The following is a 17772-nucleotide window of genomic DNA, read 5'->3' as shown; positions in this document are numbered from 1 at the left end:
GTTTATTTTTTTAAAGATTTATCTATTTTATGTATAGGAGTACAGTGTAGCTGTCTTCAGACACACCAGAAAAAGGCGTTGGATCCCATCATCACCTTTGCGATGGTTGCGAGCCACCATATGGTTGCTGGGAATTGAACTCAGGACCTCTGGAAGAGCAGTCAGTGCTCTGAACCGCTGAGCCCTCTCTCCAGCCCCCACGATAAACTTTTAAAAAGATTTAATTTAAAAAAAAATTAAAGATTATCCGTCCTGTGTGTGACTGGGTGTGAGTTAGCACATGTGAATGCAGTGCCCACAGAGGCTAGAAGAGCAGCAGGCATCCTGGACTTGAAATGCAGGCAGTGGTGAACTTCAGAAGTGGGTGCGGGGAACAGAAGTTGGGTTCTTTGCAAGAACTGCTCCTGATGAGCCATTGCTCCAACTCCACCTTTTCTTGTTAGAGAAAGCAATGAGGGAATTCATGCCTGGTGCTGGAAATCTAGCCAATTACACAAGGCTAGTGAGGTCCTGGGTCTTAGAGAAGCTACTACAGCCACTTTAACTAGACCAGCACAATTCCTAACTACATTCTAAATAATTCTCCATATACCCACATGTAGCTCCTCCTTCCCAACCAAGAAGCTTTCTTTTGCAGTGGATAGAGACCATTGCAGAAAGCAACAACTGGTCAACCTTGAAAAGAACTGTGAGAAGTCGATCCCTAGTTTATATAGTTACAACACAACCCCAACACCCAAGGCTCGGGGAACATTGAGGAAGAGAGAGCAAAAGACTACAAGAGCCAGAAGACCAGCAGGTATTGTATCTTCGAGACTGTATCTTCCATATGTGTCTTCTATAAATGACAGGCAAGCTGTCTGTACTCGTGAAGTGTCAACATTTATGGCTGGCCAAGCAGGACCAGAGCAAAGACAACGTTAGATGGCACATTAACATTGGTGGTAGAAATCTGGGATTCTGCTCCCAGATAAAGAGCTATAGGGAATCAATGGCTGCTGAGAGAAGAGTCATTTTTCAAGAGAGAGGAATCCCCTAACTGGTTCTCCAGTACCAGTGATCAGCCCTGAAAACATACATATGAGCAATACTAAATGGACTCAGCAGGTGATACTTACATGTTTATTCACTTATATATGTAATAATATTAATAAAAGAGGCCAGGAGAAGAATCTGGGATTGGAGGAGGTTAGAGGGAGGAGGGAGAAGCTACATAAATTAATACAAATGTATAAAATTTAAAAATAAATGTAATGCAAATAAAATATGTTTTTAAAAGAAAGGGGATTTTTGGGAGGCTATATGTCCAGGCCTGGGCACCTACATCAGCTTGGTTCTGGGTACTGGTCTTGTGCTGATCTCCAGACAATTCTAGAAAGAGTTGTTATAAATACATCCAAGGATTTAAAGAAAAAGGTGACTAAATGTGTAAGTTAAGAAAGAACCAGCGGGGGTGGGGGGTGGTGGTTGGGGATTTAGCTCAGTGGTAGAGCGCTTGCCTAGGAAGCGCAAGGCCCTGGGTTCGGTCCCCAGCTCCGAAAAAAAAAAAAAAGAAAGAAAGAAAGAAAAAAAAGAACCAGCGGGGGCTGGAGAAATGGCTCAGCGGTTAAGAGCACCCAACTGCTCTTCCAGAGGTCCTGAGTTCAATTCCCAGCAACCATATGGTGGCTCCAAACCATCTGTAAAGAGATCCATGCCCTCTTCTGGTGTATCTGAAGACAGCTACAGTGTACTTATATATAATAAATGAATAAATCTTAAAAAAAAAAAGAAAGAACCAGTGGGGTTGGAGAGACAGAGCAGCAGTTAAGAGTGCTTGCTGTTCAATCATGAGACTAAACTTCCAATCCCAGCACTCACATAGAGTCACTCACAATGAATGCCACACCAGCTCTGAGGGATCCAGCACTCTCTTCTGACCTTGACAGGTACCATACTTACACCTCATCGCATGCCCATGTGCGTGTGAGAACACACAAACAGACTCATGCAAATACACAGACACATTAAAATACTATGATCCAGATTTAAGAGAAAGCATGTGGTATTTGGCTGAGTTAATTTAACATAATACTTTCTAGTTTCATCTAGTTTTTACAAATGTTCCTAGAAGCTTTAATAAATGTGTATGTGTGTTTTGCCAGTATGCATGTCTATGTACCATGTACATGCCTAGCACCTGCAGAAAACAGAAGAGGGTATTGGATGGCCTGGGACTGGAGTCACAGATGATTGTGAGCCAACATGTGGGTGCTGGGAATCAAACCTGAGTCCTCTGGAAGGGCAGCCAGTGCTCTTAACTGCTACCAAGACATCTCTCCAGTCCTCCCTCTAGTAGTGTCTAATGCTCAAATTCATTCCAATCTCCTTGCTTCAAAACCGAAGTTTTAACTTCATAGATTATGGTGAAGATTCCTGGGGCCAAAATTCCACAAAATGGAGCATCTTCAGCTTTGAGAAGCTACAGCCAAAGCCATGGTTTAGTCTGGTTTGGTCTGGTTTGGTCTGGTTTAGTCTGGTTTAGTCAAGAACTGGAAGGAAATGAAAACTTAAAGATAGAATCCTCCAAAAGTTCTCCCAACTTCTGAGCTCCAGTCTAGTCAACTAGCCAGGAGGTTTTCTCTTCCAGATCATTCAGCTATCAGGGCTGCTGTAAACATTGGGAGACCATGGGGCAGATCCTTCCCCAGCCTAGAGTTCAATCCCCAGAGAGGTAGCAGGAAGGTCTCAGGCTATGTTAAACTAGTTCTATGTCAACTTGACACAAGCTAGAGTCATTTGGGAAGAGGGAACCTCAGTTGAAAAAATGCTCCCACTAATTTGACTTGGGGGCAAGCCTGCGGTACATTTTTTTTTACTTAAGACTCATTTGGAAGGGCCCAGTTCACGATGGGTGGTGCCAGCTCTGGGCTAGTGGGTCTTGGGTGCTATAAGAAAGCAAGCGGAGCAGGCTATAAAAAGAAAGCCAGTAAGTATCATTCCTCTATGGTTTCTGCTTCAGTTCCTGCCTCTATGTTCCTACCTTGAGTTTCTGCTCTATTTCCTGTAATGATGGATTGTAATGTAGAAATGTAAGTGGCATAGTACCCCTTCCCTTCCAAGTTACTTTTAGTCACAGTGTCTTATCACAGCAGTAGAAACCCTACCCTAAGACAGGCTCAGGAAGTTTCTGGAGCAGAGGACTTTTTCTTTGTGGGTCTTATGCAATCACCCTAAAGATTGCCCCCAGGAAGCCAATCCTTTATACTATGGATTCTGGAAGATTCTCCTTCTGAGTTTCACTTGCTACAGAATCTCCAGGCTATGAACAACATTGACTCTAATGACCTTCAGTTTCTGCTACCATTTGCTCCACCAGGAAAACCAACCTTGCAGTCCTAAGAGATAAAGAACTAGGGCAAGATCTTGAGGTTTGGGTCCACTGGTGTCTTTTACTGGCACTGGGAACACTGTCACTATCTGCAACTTCTCTCAAACTAAGATCTTGGCAAAAGCAGCCGAGACTTTTGACATATTGAATACTAATTGATAGACCCTATCGAGAATGACTCACCTTTGTCTCACACACGTCCACACTCACACAGATACACACACACACACACACACACACACACACACACACACACACACGCACACGCTCATGCACACACACATTCGTATATAGCTTCTGTGCATCTGTATCTCCAGTTCACTGTGTCTTCTGAGATCCCTTCCTTCCTTCCTCCTGGGGGAGATTGGAAATGGAGGCTTGTTAGTTTATTTTAGGTGCTAACCTGAGAGGCTGGTAAGTTTTGTTAAGTTACATGTACAGAGAAGACATGTAGTGATTAAAGATTTATCCACGAGTAACATTCCTGACAGCTAAAAAAGATAAGGTTGTTCAGTTGAAGAGACTGACAGTTGACACCAACGGCTGTATGTCTGGGAATTTGTACAGGTCAGAGGCTTAATTTGGACAAGCTGAGAAGGAAGGTGGACTTTGGTCTTCTTTTTCCATGGCGAGTAGGACATTAAACAACGGCATAGGCTGTGGGGACAACAGAGGGGCCAGTGTTCTGTTTGTGTTGGCCCTAGGAGCCTTGGACTCTGCTCGGTTTGTCCGGTCACCTGCCTGTGAGTCCACCTGAAAGTCTGAGTCTTAACATCTCTTGATGAAATAACAGGGAGAATTAAATTCTGAAATAAACCTGGGGGAAAACATGAGAGGTACTTTCCAGGAACAAGACAAAGGGGACATCAGTCCAGTGTCTAGATTCCTGTGTCCTTGCTCTACTGGGCAACGGACCAGCTATATCCACTGATTGGCCCCAGTCTTTTTTTTTTTTTATCTGTGAAGTGAAGTTGTTATACTAGATGTTCTCTCTACTTGTGTCTTGCTGACAGGCTCAGTAGTAATGGCGGGAATCATGCTTGCTACCTGTCAGTTCAGAGCCAGCATCTCAGTGGTAAGGTCAGCAATTGTCATGACAAGGAAGATATTTGCATTTCTATCACTAATGAGATAAAAGATCTTAAGAATAAAAGGCTCGCCTGCTATTAGCCACCTTGCTTGTGGCCTAAGGTGGGAGTAGGGTCTTTATTACTCCGAGGAGGGCACACACGGATGGTACCCAGCCCAGGTCAGGCGTAAGAGATGGAGGTAGGAAGTAATTTGTAAACAAAAAAGCAAACAAACCCCAACTAAGTCTTCTAACATGCACTGCCCAGGATCTAGGGACCAAGATTCCCTGATAAAAATGGAACCCAAGAGCTGGGTACCCAGGAGGCAGAAGTAGGTGGGTGGTTGTGAGTTCAAGGTCATCCTGGTCTACAGAGTGAGGTCCAGGCTAGCCAGGGATACATAGTGAGAGCCTGTCTCAAAAACAAACAAAACAAACAAACAAACAAACAAAATTAAAAAAAAACTAGCAGTAATAAGAACCACCAAAACAAGAAATGGGACCTAGGCCCCGAAGACTGTGGCCACAGGGCTTAAGGTGGGCTGAATATTGGTCAGATTATAGACAAAAGTAAAGATAGCAATGTCTCGGCCCTGTACTGGGTCAATTACTAATTACAGCCTGAGATCTGGCACCTCTGCCCTCTGTGTTACCTTCACTCACATGAAAACCCTTTGCCTCTGCCACAGAACTAAAAATCAAGTGGGGCTGGAGAGATGGCTCAGTGATTAAGATTCCAGAGGACCTCAGCTCATTTCCTAGCATTTATATCAAGCACCTCACTAATTTAGATCCTCTATTGACTAGGCAACACCACATACACACACACACACACACACACACACACACACACACACAAAAGCAAAACAAAAAACAGGGTCTCAAGTATCCCAGGATGGCCTCAAACTTTTTATATAGCTAAGGCTGGGTTGGCACTTTTGATTCTGCTGTTTCTACTTCCCAAAAGCTAGGATTATACACATGCACATTTGTGTGTGTGTGTGTGTGTGTGTGTGTGTGTGTGTGTGTGTGCTGTGCACATGTATACATACGTGTGTAGAGGCCATAGGTCAATGTTGGATGTTTTCCTCATCATTCTCCACCTTATATTCTTAAGACAAAGGGTCTCTCACTGAACTCGTAGGCCGGCTAGCAAGTGAGGCCTGACAACCCTTCTGCCTCTGCTTTCCCAGTGCTGGCATTACAGCTGTAAGCTGCCACACTTGGCTGCTTCCATGGGCGCTGGTAATCTGAACTCTGGTCTTCACGTTGGTGCGGCGAGCACTTTACCAATTTAGCCGTGTCTCCAGCCAGCTAGGGTAGGCATTACTAATCTCTCCAGTCAGCTAGGGTAGGCATTACTAATCCTCCTAGTGGATGAGGAACAGCCACAGGGGGAGCTTAACTTGCTTAGTTCATTGTTTATCCCACAGGTCTTTATTTATAGTAAGGAAAGATCAAGTCACTTAAGTCACTGAAGACTTAATGGTGCCTTTCTTCGGGGAGGACCAGGATGTGACCTCTTGTCCCCATCTTCTCTTTCCTGCAAGGACCTCCTCCAACGTCTGAATAGTTCCTCTTTTATCAGGAAGGCATCAGTGAAGGCCTTCTACAAATCAGGATCTGGAACCAACTCTACTTCTGCACGCCAACTTCTCTATTTGAGGTTCTCCCTGTGTTTGAAACTCCAGATTCTTTGCCATCCAGTTCTCTGGTCCACTTTATAATTCTCAGAATTCCCTGCCTTCCTTTCCAGGCTGAAGCTTCCCACTTCCCCCTGGGAAAGGTACCCCTGGGATGGGGACTGAAGGAGATTCTGTGACAGATGTTACATTGTCACTGTTTTGCATCTCCTCCCCAAAGCTACCATACTGTGGGACATTAGACCATGCTCCTGGTCTCTAACCTCACCTTTTGCAGGTCTGTCCAGATGTCCGGCAGACAGCATGCCAGAGAATACCTGCATTCCTGCAGGCCCCACTTTGATCAGGGACTTTTGTTCCTATACACATGAGACTTCAGAGTCCACTCAATTCCGGGGTCAGTGGCCTCTCTTTTGGGTTAGGTAGAGCCGAGCTGGGTTGAACATTGGACTGGACTAGGAAAGGAACTTCTTAGCAGCTCCTCACTTGCAGAATGGCACTCTTAGGTTTTCCCACACAGCCCTGGCCTCTCTCAGTTCACCACAGCAGGATGACTGGGTGGGTGGAAAGGAGTCCAACGCTTTGTTTTACTGGAAGGTTCTGAGAGTCTCTTCTGTGATCTTCATTCTGAAATGTAGCCTCCGTTATTCCCAGTCCTCTGTGAACTGTGGAGAAAACAACAGTCTCCCCCTTGCTCCTCCCTTTCCCTCTCCTTCTCTTGTCCTTTTACTGGAAATAAACAAACAACAACAATAAAAATGGATCCATTCTCTCTTTCTCTCCCCTCCCTCCCCTCCCCTCCCCTCCCCTCCCCTCTCCTCTTCTCTCTCCTTGAGTGATTGGGGCTGAGGCTCATAAGAGCCTGAAGCTGTGAAGGCACCTGGAGGATGAGGAGAATGAAGGTGCACAGAAGCAGAGGGAAAGGAGCTTGAGATGGGGGGATGGGAGTGCCGGATTCTCACTGATAGGGAGGGGAAGGGAGCAACTCGATGGTGGGTTAAGGTTCAATTGCATTGAGCTCTCACTGCAATGAAGGAGAGAGGAAAAGTAGAATACATGCTGTGGTTTAACTGGAACTAGTCAATCTGTGGGAACTCGTGGTTGCCAGACAGGAAGGCAGAAAAAGTGAGAAGGCACACGCGCGCGTGCGCGCACACACACACACACACACACACACACACACACACACGTATCCTAGCTCTGTCTGCAGAAGAGTCTTGTTACCAATGAGTGCTCATCAGCAGGCTCCCAGAATGCACTTCTGAACCCCATTCTCCAAGACAAAGCTAAGTAAGTCTCCATGGCACTTTCAGTTCCAGAAACACAAACCCCAGAGATGGCACAGAGAAAACACAAGGCGGGCTTCAGTGATGAGCTTTTTAGAGGGCAAGTTGCCCCAGGCAACAGTGAGGTAATAATGAGAACACGAGGGCCAGGGCTGGTGGGATGGCTTGGTGAGTAAGGCACTTGCCACTAAGCCTGATAATCCTAGCTCAGCGGCAGGAATCCACACGGTCCTCTGACCTCCACACACTGCCACAGCACAGGATGCTCATGAACACACACATGCAGGACGCAGTGAATAAGTAAGCTTAAACAAAGCAGATATCTTTTGAAAAACAAAGTGAATAGTGATGTTCTGGGTTATAACCTACAGCATAAAATCGGAACCTGTGAGTCCACCCTGGTCTAAATGAGAGCGAGATAAATATGTGAAGAAGGGGAGGCTTTTCCTTACTTTAGGATGCTAATCAATAAATCTAGAGGGGATGAGAGGATCAAAGTATCAACACTTGGTAATTAGTGCAATCCCAATTCATTCTGACATGAATCACTACTGAATGCTAAGACCAGTGGGCAAAAGTCTTACTAGGAGGAAAAGATGAAAGTCTCTAAGTATCTCTTTGCTCACTTCTTACTAATTGAAAACGGGAAAACAGGGCTCAGTGGTGGTCAAACCTACCAGATACCTTCACCAAGAAACAGTTAACTGCACAGCAAGGCAGCAAGTCACCATGGCAGCCTGTGCCATGTGATACAATGTCCCCTCTTCGAGGTTGCTGCCAAAGTCAGGAAATCAAAGTCTCATGATGAGGTAATCCCAGAAAAACCCAGGTCAAGGAACTCTCCCCAGAATAGCTGTCAAATACAAAAGAGCATGCTAAATCCCACCATCGTGATACAGCTCAGCCAAATCCGGAACGCTGGAAATTCCACAGGACAAAGATCTGGTTTCTTTAACAAGTAAACAGCGTAAAACGCAGGTGATCACTTTAGAGCAAAAGCAACTCTGGGATAGACCCCACGTAGCATGTAGCTCTCATTTAGGATCTACTTTGAGCTCCTGGTTTAACTTGCTTTTAGACCAGCATAGAAATTTGTAAATTGACTGATTAGTAAGGGGGCTGGTGACCATTCAGCAACTAAGAGACCTTCCCTTTGGGTCTGACAACCTGATCTACCCTCAAGACCCACAGTGGAAGGAGAGAAACAACTCTGAAAGTTGTCCTCTGACCTCCATACTTGCAAGTGAGTGCATGTACACACATGCAGACACAAATAACAAAATAATAATAATAATAATAATTAATAATAATATAATGTTGGATAGTAGCAAATGGATGGTAATACTGAATCATTATAGATTTCTATAGATGCTTCAGTAGTGTTATGTAAAAATTCCTATATGTTAAAGATATATCGCATACTGGGGGAAATAAGATAATTGTCACCAGAAAAAAAAGGGGGTGGGGAGGGAGGACAGGTGGAATGAAATAGACAAAACACTGAGCATCGTTGAAGCTGGGGGTTCTCTGTGGGTGTTTGCTATGTTACTGACTCTACTTTTGTGGATATTTGAAAACTCTCCTGTGAAGGAAGGAAAAGTATCTGAAAGGGACTTCGAACCCCAGAAGTAAAATCCAAAGTTTATTTTCCTTCTGAGTGTAGGAAACTGGGGTGAGAATATCGACTGTCCATTGCTGTGATGTGTAGGTATGCACCCTAAAGAACGAGCTCGAGTGAGCCAAACAGGGGCAAGAACATTAGACATGCTCAGATAGGTGAGGGAAAGCCTACAAGGTCTCAACCTTCTACGAAGAGCTATAGGCTCCCGAAGAACGTGGAGAGCAGGAGAAACAGCCTTCCCCAGGAAAGAGCACACAGACTGGTTATCAAAGGCCAAATGTTCAGCCAACTCTAAAAACACACACACAAGTAACATTGTACAGACTAGGCAGGCTTTATGCATGTGTTTAGGAATATATGTGGTTACACGAATATGTATGTAATACCAATAAATGAAAAAAGACGCCATGAATTTGAAAGAAAGCAAGGAAGGGCATATTGGAAGGTTTGGAAAAGGGGAGGGTGGAATGATGTAATTATAGTCTCTGTGAAAGTATACACAATATTTTTTTTTTAAAGAGTGGAGCTGACTGTGTCATTTTTGTTCACTGCCATTAGTCCAAGATCACTCTTAGAAAACACACACACACACACACACACACACACACACACACACACACACACACTTATGTAATTATATGCGCCATCAATACCTGAATTCACACCTGTTGGTTATACTATGCATCTTGGTGTAGTTGGGCGAGGAGGTCAGAAAAAAAACTAAATGCAATCTATTCTTATCCTGCATGCCCTGCCTTGCACAACCAACAGACACATGGATACTTTTGTATTTGTATGTGAACTGTGGAAATATATTGTCATTTTATATCAAAGACATACAACAGTTTCTTGTACTAGAACTCATAAATCATTTTTAAAGAAATCTCATCTATTTACTCCTTGACAATCCCATACATGTACACAATGTATCTTGATCACGTCAGTCCCTGCTCCTCTCTCCCTCTCCCTTGCAGACATCACCAACACCACCCCAACATAACGTCACCTTTACCTTCACGTCTTTTATTGTTACTATTACTGTTATTTTGTAACACATTGAGCCTAACTAGTGCTGGCTGTTGGGACCTTAGCTGATGCTGTTGACTTCATCTCATGAAGGTTGTACATCGGTATCCACAGTTTTGGTGAGTTCATGAGTCCAGCAGCTATGTTGTGCCCAGAAGATAGTGTTTCACAGCTCCCCTCCCCAGTGGTTGGCTACTACAGTCTACGCTGTTTTGCCATTTTCCCTAAGCCTTGCGGGGAGAGGATTGGTATAAATGTCCCATTTAGGGCTGATCACTCAACTATCCCATACTCTCAGCACCTTAACCAGTTGTGTGTTTGTGCATTAATCAGTGCACCAGGAGGCTTTTCTGGCCAAGGGAGACTAGCACTAACCTCTGGGGATAACCATCACTATTTAGAAGGCAGTGCTTTGCTTTTTACTTTTTAAAATTTCATTTATTCATTCATTCATTCATTCATTCATTCATCCATCCATCCATTCAGTGTGTATGCCTGTGTGTGTGTGTGTGTGTGTGTGTGTGTGTGTGTGTGTGTAAATGTGTGCTCCAAGTCTTGCCTGTGATGTTCAGAGGGCAACTGGTAAGAGATGGTTTTCTCCTTCCACCAGTTGGGTCCTGGGTGTCACACTCAGGTTGTCAGGCTTGGCAGCAAGCAGCTTTGATTGATGAGGCATCTCACAGGCCTTAAAAGGCTGACAGGTTCATTTAGGAAAGCAGCAGTAATGCATGCCCCACTTATAGTCTACTTGATCACCTTTCTAACATGAAGAATAAATTTCCTTTCATGGAGGCTTCAGTCCAATCCGAAAGCAGCTGGTTACCACCATAACCTCAATGGCACCATCACTCTAGAGGCACATCTGGCCTAGTAGATCAATACTGGAGCAGTCAGGTTTCACTGCCAGGTAACAGGCATTGATGGCTTTTCTTCCCCCCAGTGGCCTGTGTAGCATCCTCCAGCACTGTGAAAGCTAGCCAGCAGGAAGAAAGTTTTCAGGCCAATTCTAGCCTGATTTCTCTATGCCCTGAAATCAAAGTATTTTCAGCCATAGGCTCTTTCCACCTGGTTATGGTGCACGACCAAAAGCAATGGCAGTGGCCCATGCTGCTTTGAGGACTTTTTTGACCAAAGAATTCATCGAGAGGGATCCCATACCTGGCAATGAGATCTCCATTTTATAAAAGACGTCTTCTGGAGAGAAGCATTCTCCACCCAAGCAGGGTGCCTGTATCCAAACTCCTTTTTAAAAAGTTATGTATTTGCAGGGTTGGGGATTTAGCTCAGTGGTAGAGCGCTTGCCTAGGAACCGCAAGGCCCTGGGTTCGGTCCCCAGCTCCAAAAAAAAAAAAAAAAAGTTATGTATTTGCAATTGGCTTACAGAATAGTAGGCTTGCACATTGTCTTCCTCGAATCTTAAGTTTAGGTTACCTATCACTCCCTCCCAGTTCCTGTCTTCATGTCCTGTCCCTGATTAAACTCTAACTCCCAACTTGCCCCACCCCCTTAGGAAGCGAGACTTTCCTAATTCTGACTCTAGCACTGCACTTTCAGGAGTTAGTTTTCCCACTTACTTCAAGCTTATTTTCCTCAAAGATACTTAATCGTTTTTGTTCCCACCCACTTGTTTGTCCTGTAGGTAGAACTCTTTAGTTTTTAGATTTTGTATATAGAAATGAACCCATTTATGTAATTCACCTTGCATTCTGATGTCTCTTAGCCCATTTATCCCACAATACAAAATAAATTTACTTAGAATTTTATACATATGCAATTAACCATTTATAAAAATATGAGTGTTTGTTTGTTCTTTTCAGTCATTTTGCTTCCTATTTCTTCTTCTTGCCTATAGGTCTGGCTCGGACCCGCCATTAATAATGTTCAATGGAGAGGATCATAGTAGATGTTTTTAGTATTGTTCTTGCTCTCAAAGAGAATGCTTTAGCTAACGCCACATCCCGCCACAAAGCAGGATATCCGTAGATCTCTGTTAACTACCCTTCATCAAGTCAGGGAGCACGTTTGCTAAGAGCCTTCATTATGTATGGAGGTTAAGCTTTATCAAACGATGCTCTGAGGGTGATGGATGTGGTTATTACTTTCTCCACTATTACCCAGATTTATTCAATTACGTGGCTGCTTCAATAGAGAGCTTGCACTCCTGGATGGATCGAATGGAGTAACTGTTTAATATCTTTATTGCATTTTAGTGGGTCTGCTTTGTGACTCTTTTTAAAACAGATGTTCCCCACACGGGCCAGGCTGGCCTGGCACTCATTTCCAAGTCAAGGTTAACATGAGTAGTAGTTTTCTGGTGTGCGTCCAAGCCCACATTTATGCAGTGCTAAGGATCAAATCCAGGGCCTCGGGCACACGGAGACCATATTCTACCAACCAAGCCTCTTCCCAGCCCCATTTGTGAGTTTTTATTTTTGCATAGGATTTTTGCATCTATGTTCTCAGACGATATCTTGCGTTCGTCACGATCTATTCATTGATTTTTTTTTTCTTTTCAAAGAATACATTCTGTCCTCAAAACATTAGTCCGGACTTTCCTAGACTTAGCTGCAAGGAAGGGCGTGTAAGACTGTTGCAGTTTTTTCTTAAACTTTGGATTGAATTCACCCCACCTGGCCGTGAACTCTTACTGTTTATGAGAACGCTATTATTGTGTGCTCTTGGCTGTGAAAAGAATAAAAACCTTTCATTGTCCCGGGACTTCTGAGAGGGAGGGTAGACAGAGGGAGGAAGAGACAGGGAGGCAGTGCCACATGTCACATCTGAATGCCAGTTCCCCATGAGGTCCTCCCCTATTTTCCACCTGCCTCACAGTCTCTCTGTGACTCAGCAGGCTGGCAGTGCCTGGCCTGTGGGCTTCACCTCTCAGGCTTCTGGATTATTCCCTCCCCGAGACTACTGAGATTGAGATTCGGGGAAGGAAGGCTCTGGTGGGGGCAGAGGACACTGCATGGGGTGGAGAAGGGGAGGGAGGAATGCCTGAAGCAGACAGAGACTCTTTGTTTGCTCAGTTTCTATGAAAATTGGGCAACATTTGTAAACAGCAAATATTAGTTCAGAGGCTCACTGCCTTCCTACCCTTCCCATTTTGGGCAGCGCCCCAAAGTCTCCTGCACGTACACACAAGCTCGGTTGTTTCTATCAGAAAGCCAGCTCTGTTGTTGAAATGTGAGGTTCTATTCTCTCTGTGTATATGACTGGGGTCACCTGTAGGTTGGTACGAAATGAAAAGCTCCCATAACTCCTCTCTCAGCCTCTCCCCCTCACACCTTACCCCCCTCCTTTACTCCTTTTCTCACTCTTTCTAAATAGAGAGATCAAATATTAGGCACAGTACCTCTAGATACCGATGTCAAGAAGGCTAACATTGGGAGTTCTGAGTTCTACTCCCCAAGCTTGTCAGCGAGGAACCCTTATTTTAACATACTGTATAGGTCTGGAAACACAGATGCTGACTTCATCTGTAGATAAACACCACAGATTCTTGCCCCAGAAAAGAGCCTGGAACATGCAAGGGACTAAAACCACGCTTCCTTCCAACAGGGCACTCTAGGCAGCCCCATCTGAGGTTCTGTAGCTGGGCACTCATTCCTCTCCCAGGCTGACCAGGTCCTCAGACGGCAGAATTAGCAGCCGAGGTGGGGGAGGTGAGGGAAGGGCTGTGGGGAAAAAAGGCAGGGCTGGAGGCCATCCATGCCTGTAGCCTTCTCAGTGTGACCAAAGATGAGCCTTCTTGGCCTCTGTAAGTCCTGCTTTCCTGGGAAAAGCTGTGTCCCTGATTGGCAAGTTCACATACAACCAGTGTGTCTGATTTTGTATGATGGCATACAGAGGATCTTTGGTATAGAATTAAACACACAAGTGAAGACACAGACACATGTCTGGGGCCACCGAAAACACAGAGCACTGGGATGCCAACCTCCCATCCGGACACATCCTTACGGACACACATAGGCCTGGGGAGCCAATATAACCAGGGTTGTGGGCTGGAGAGATGGCTCAGCGGTTAAGAGCACCGACTGCTCTTCCAGAGGTCCTGAGTTCAATTCCCAGCAACCACATGGTGACTCACAGCCATCTGTAATGGGATCTGATGCCCTCTTCTGGTGTGTCTGAAGACAGCTACAGTGTACTTATATATAATAACATGTATACCCAAAACGTAGCCTTTGTCCCGCCTACCCTCTGAAGAATGGCAGACTCAGGGCTTCTCCTGAGCAAGAACCTGTGGCCTGGACCTCTCTATCAGATATGTGTGGATGACACAGTACCTCTAGATACCGATGTCAAACTGAAACTTTCTCCATGGGCTGTGCACCTCTCTGGGGTTGGACTCAGGGGACCTTTTTGAGTTGGCTGGTCTGGTAAGGACCCGGTGAGACCAGACACTTTGGTTGGAGGGTAGCTTGAGGTAGAGCCTGACGTCCATGCCCTCCTCCTCTGAACTGTTTCATATGTTTAACACCTCGCAATCCCCCTTCCTGCTTCCTGGCAGCCCCTGCAAACACTTGCTGCAGGTCTAGGCAAGGCATCGACTCCGAAGTGTATCCAGTGCTCTGCTGGGTGTCTCCTGCCTCTAGGTGTCAGATGAATCCAGACTACATCCGTGGGGTGGCAATGGGAACACAGCCTTCCTGCATAAGGACCCACGAGAGGGTCAAGGGACAGAGCACAGAGTAACAGTGACTTCTCTTCCTCATTAGTGATGTCCTTGTTGCCCCGCGTCCCTGCTAAAACCCCTGCTAAACCAATAGTTTCCAAAGTGTTCCTTTCTTGGGGAGAACATCTATTGTAATGGTCTAGTGAAACTTCCTGATGTTGCAAAAGATGAGCCAACCAGCACTTGTGTTCGGTGTGTGGCTTAACTCTGTTTCTTCACCTGGGTCCAGAGGCCAGACAGGAACATGTGATGTGGAGTCTCTGAGGTACCTGAGGGAAGATGGGGATCCTCTCAGCAAATGATTGGCAAAGGAAAGGAGTTCTGGATCCTTGCAACACCCTGTCCCTGTCCTTTGGGTTTTTTTTTTTTTGACAATTTCGTTTCCATGTTTAAGGTTTTCATATGTCCAGTTATGTGTATGTGTTAGGTTAGAACATTTGATCTCTGGGATGAAATGGCTCAGTGGGCAAATGGATTCCAACCTGACAACTTGAGTTGGATCTCCAGAAGCTCCACAGTGGAGGGACAGAAATGAAAGTTGTCCTTTGGCCTTCACACTGTGACATATAGCACATGTGTTCTTGTGCTTGGACATACACACATGTGCACAATAAATAAAGTAAAAAAAAAAGAAAAAGAAAAAGAAAAAAAGAAAATACAACTTTTTCTCTAACCCTCCCAGGACATACAAGTATCTTTAAAACATTCCTGTTGGGCTGGAGAGATGGCTCAGCGGTTAAGAGCACCCGACTGCTCTTCCAGAGGTCATGAGTTCAATTCCCAGCAACCACATGGTGGCTCACAACCATCTGTAAAGAGATCCGATGCCCTCTTCTGGTGTATCTGAAGACAGCTACAGTGTACTTATATATAATAAATAAATAAATCTTTAAAACATTCCTGTCAAAGGCTGGAATTACAATGGGAAAAGCTACTTTGTGTTCGCGTTCATAAGCGCCAGTGCACAAAACCAAAGCAGCCGAGTTAGCCTGTTGACTGAGTCTGTCCTGATCGCCTCTCTGTCAGCCAAACAATGAACCAAACCCATTCCACCTTCCCACTCCTGCTATAGAGTGCAGGCTACCGATTCTCGCACAGAAGAAGGACAGCAACAGAGCCCTGTGTCTGCCATTCTTCTAAGGGGTTGACAGGACAAGACTAGCCATGGAGATGTGTGTGTCTCAAGCTTGCATGGGAGTCCCAGTCCTGTGAACATCTACAGAGCTGTGCGAAGATGAGAGGTAGGAGCCATAGTGTTCTGTGTTCTTGGTGGCCCAAGGCACATCTGTATGTGTCCTCAGTTGTGTGTTTAATTCCACACCAGAGAGTTGACACTTGTGGCTCCTCTTGAGCACCTTAACAACGGCTGAGACTTGCTGAGAGCTTCACTGGGCTCTTTGTGTAGCCTGAAATTGGTGCTTTAGTATCTCTATCTTGTAGACTTGACAAGGAAACCGAAGACCAGAGTGGACAATACCTCGATTAAATACGGTAAGAAACGGTTGTTGAAAACCAGAAATTCTTTTGACGATTCTGAAATCTGGATTTACATTTTGTGTCTATCGCCTTGACTTTTCCCTGAGTGTGTATATTGAGCCCTGGGATGGTATACTTGGTAATACACCCAGAGGGACATTTTCAAATGCCTGTTTGGTTTCTTACTGCATCGTTTCAGAATTTTCCAGTCGGTTGAAGCTGCACATATGGAGGGCGCAAGCACAATGTTTTTGAGATAAAAGCAATCAAAGCAGTTTGATGACTACTTAATCAGGGGAGATCAGGGTGGACAGGAAGTATGCAGCTGCTCACAGCCAACCATCGGACTAGCAAGGGGACCCCAATGGAGGAGAGGACTGAAGGAGCTGAAGGGGTTTGCAACCCCTTAGGAAGAACAACAATGGGGTTGGGGATTTAGCTCAGTGGTAGAGCGCTTGCCTAGCAAGCGCTAGGCCCTGGGTTTGGTCCCCAGCTCCGAATAAAAGAAAAAAAAAAGGAACAACCAACCAGACCCCCAGAGCTCCCAGGGACTAAACCACCAACCAAAGATTACACATGGAGGGACCCATGGCTCCAGCCGAATATGTAGCAGAGGATGCCCTTGTCTGGCATCAATGGGAGGGAAGTACCTTGGTCCTGTGGAGGCTCAATGCCCCAGTGTAAAGGAATGCTAGGGTGGTGAGGTGGGAGTGGGCAAGTGGGTGGGGGAGCACCCTCGTAGAAGCAGGGGGAGGAGGATGGGATAGGGGATTTGCAGAGGGGAAACCAGGAAGGGAGAATAACGTTTGAAATGTAAATAAATAAAATAACCAAAAGAAAGAGAGAAAGAAAGAAAGAAAGAAAGAAAGAAAGAAAGAAAGAAAGAAGTTAAAAAAAAAAAAAGCGGAAGCATTCTCCCCGCTGCTCTTGTGCTCACACTGGCTCTTTGTTCGAGCCTCACGGTTTGACCACTACGTGGCAGTGGGGGAGAGTTTCTTGCCCCGGTGACTGTTCCTAGCCTGGATCATCTCACCAGAAGCTCAAGGTCAGGACACTTTCCGCTCCAGAGCAGGCTAGGCCTGGCAGAAATGGAGGGGAGAGCTGCCCGGGGAATGTTCCCAGGATCATCTGTGAGGACCATGGGTGCTGCCTCTCTGACCTGAGCCCAGCTCTCTTTATGTTCCTTCTCCAGTTCTAGTCTGGGGTCCAGAGCAGTTCCCTTCCCGCTCGAGTCTCAGTCTCTCCTTGTAGAAGGCAGATGAAATTGTTGGCAAGCAGAGCCCTGGCACCCGGGAGCAAGCCACTCCCGCCCAAGCAGCTGTGCCATGCTGTTCCAGGCAGTGATAACAAAGAGAGGGTTTTGCTTTAAGCTTCCTCTTAAACAGCCTTTGTGTGTGTGTGTGTGTGTGTGTGTGTGTGTGTGTGTGTGTGTGTGTGTGTGTGTGGTGGTGGTGGTGGTTGCCCTGGTGGTGGATTCCATGCGCAGTTCTGTCCCACATATCAGGAAATGAGGTGACCATCAGGGCAAGAAAGGAAGGGGGTGGGTGCAGGGCGATTGGGCAATTGGACTGCGCAAACACAAGAGGTCAAAGATTGCACCCAG

At 45.5% G+C, this 17772-nt stretch overlaps 2 long non-coding RNA genes across 3 annotated transcripts; one reads left to right on the top strand and one right to left on the bottom strand.

Annotated features, from left to right (window-relative positions):
- Positions 1-5845: 5845 nt before the first annotated feature.
- LOC120094247 (uncharacterized) lies at positions 5846-8133 on the bottom strand. Of its 2 annotated transcripts, none has more exons than XR_010054469.1 (2): positions 7307-8133; positions 5846-6747 (listed from the first exon to the last, which is right to left on the bottom strand). It is a non-coding gene; the product is annotated as an uncharacterized LOC120094247 (long non-coding RNA). The 2 variants fall into 2 exon arrangements; XR_010054470.1 differs by having other exon boundaries at positions 5846-6709.
- LOC134480224 (uncharacterized) lies at positions 7060-15606 on the top strand. The gene is made up of 2 exons (XR_010054471.1): positions 7060-7668; positions 15376-15606. It is a non-coding gene; the product is annotated as an uncharacterized LOC134480224 (long non-coding RNA).
- Positions 15607-17772: the final 2166 nt, after the last annotated feature.

This window comes from Rattus norvegicus, chromosome 8 (genome assembly GCF_036323735.1).
Source record: "Rattus norvegicus strain BN/NHsdMcwi chromosome 8, GRCr8, whole genome shotgun sequence".
In the NCBI taxonomy this organism is placed as follows: Eukaryota; Metazoa; Chordata; class Mammalia; order Rodentia; family Muridae; genus Rattus; species Rattus norvegicus.
The sequence above is the reverse complement of the archived record's forward strand: the minus strand, read 5'-3'. Positions and strand labels throughout refer to the sequence as shown.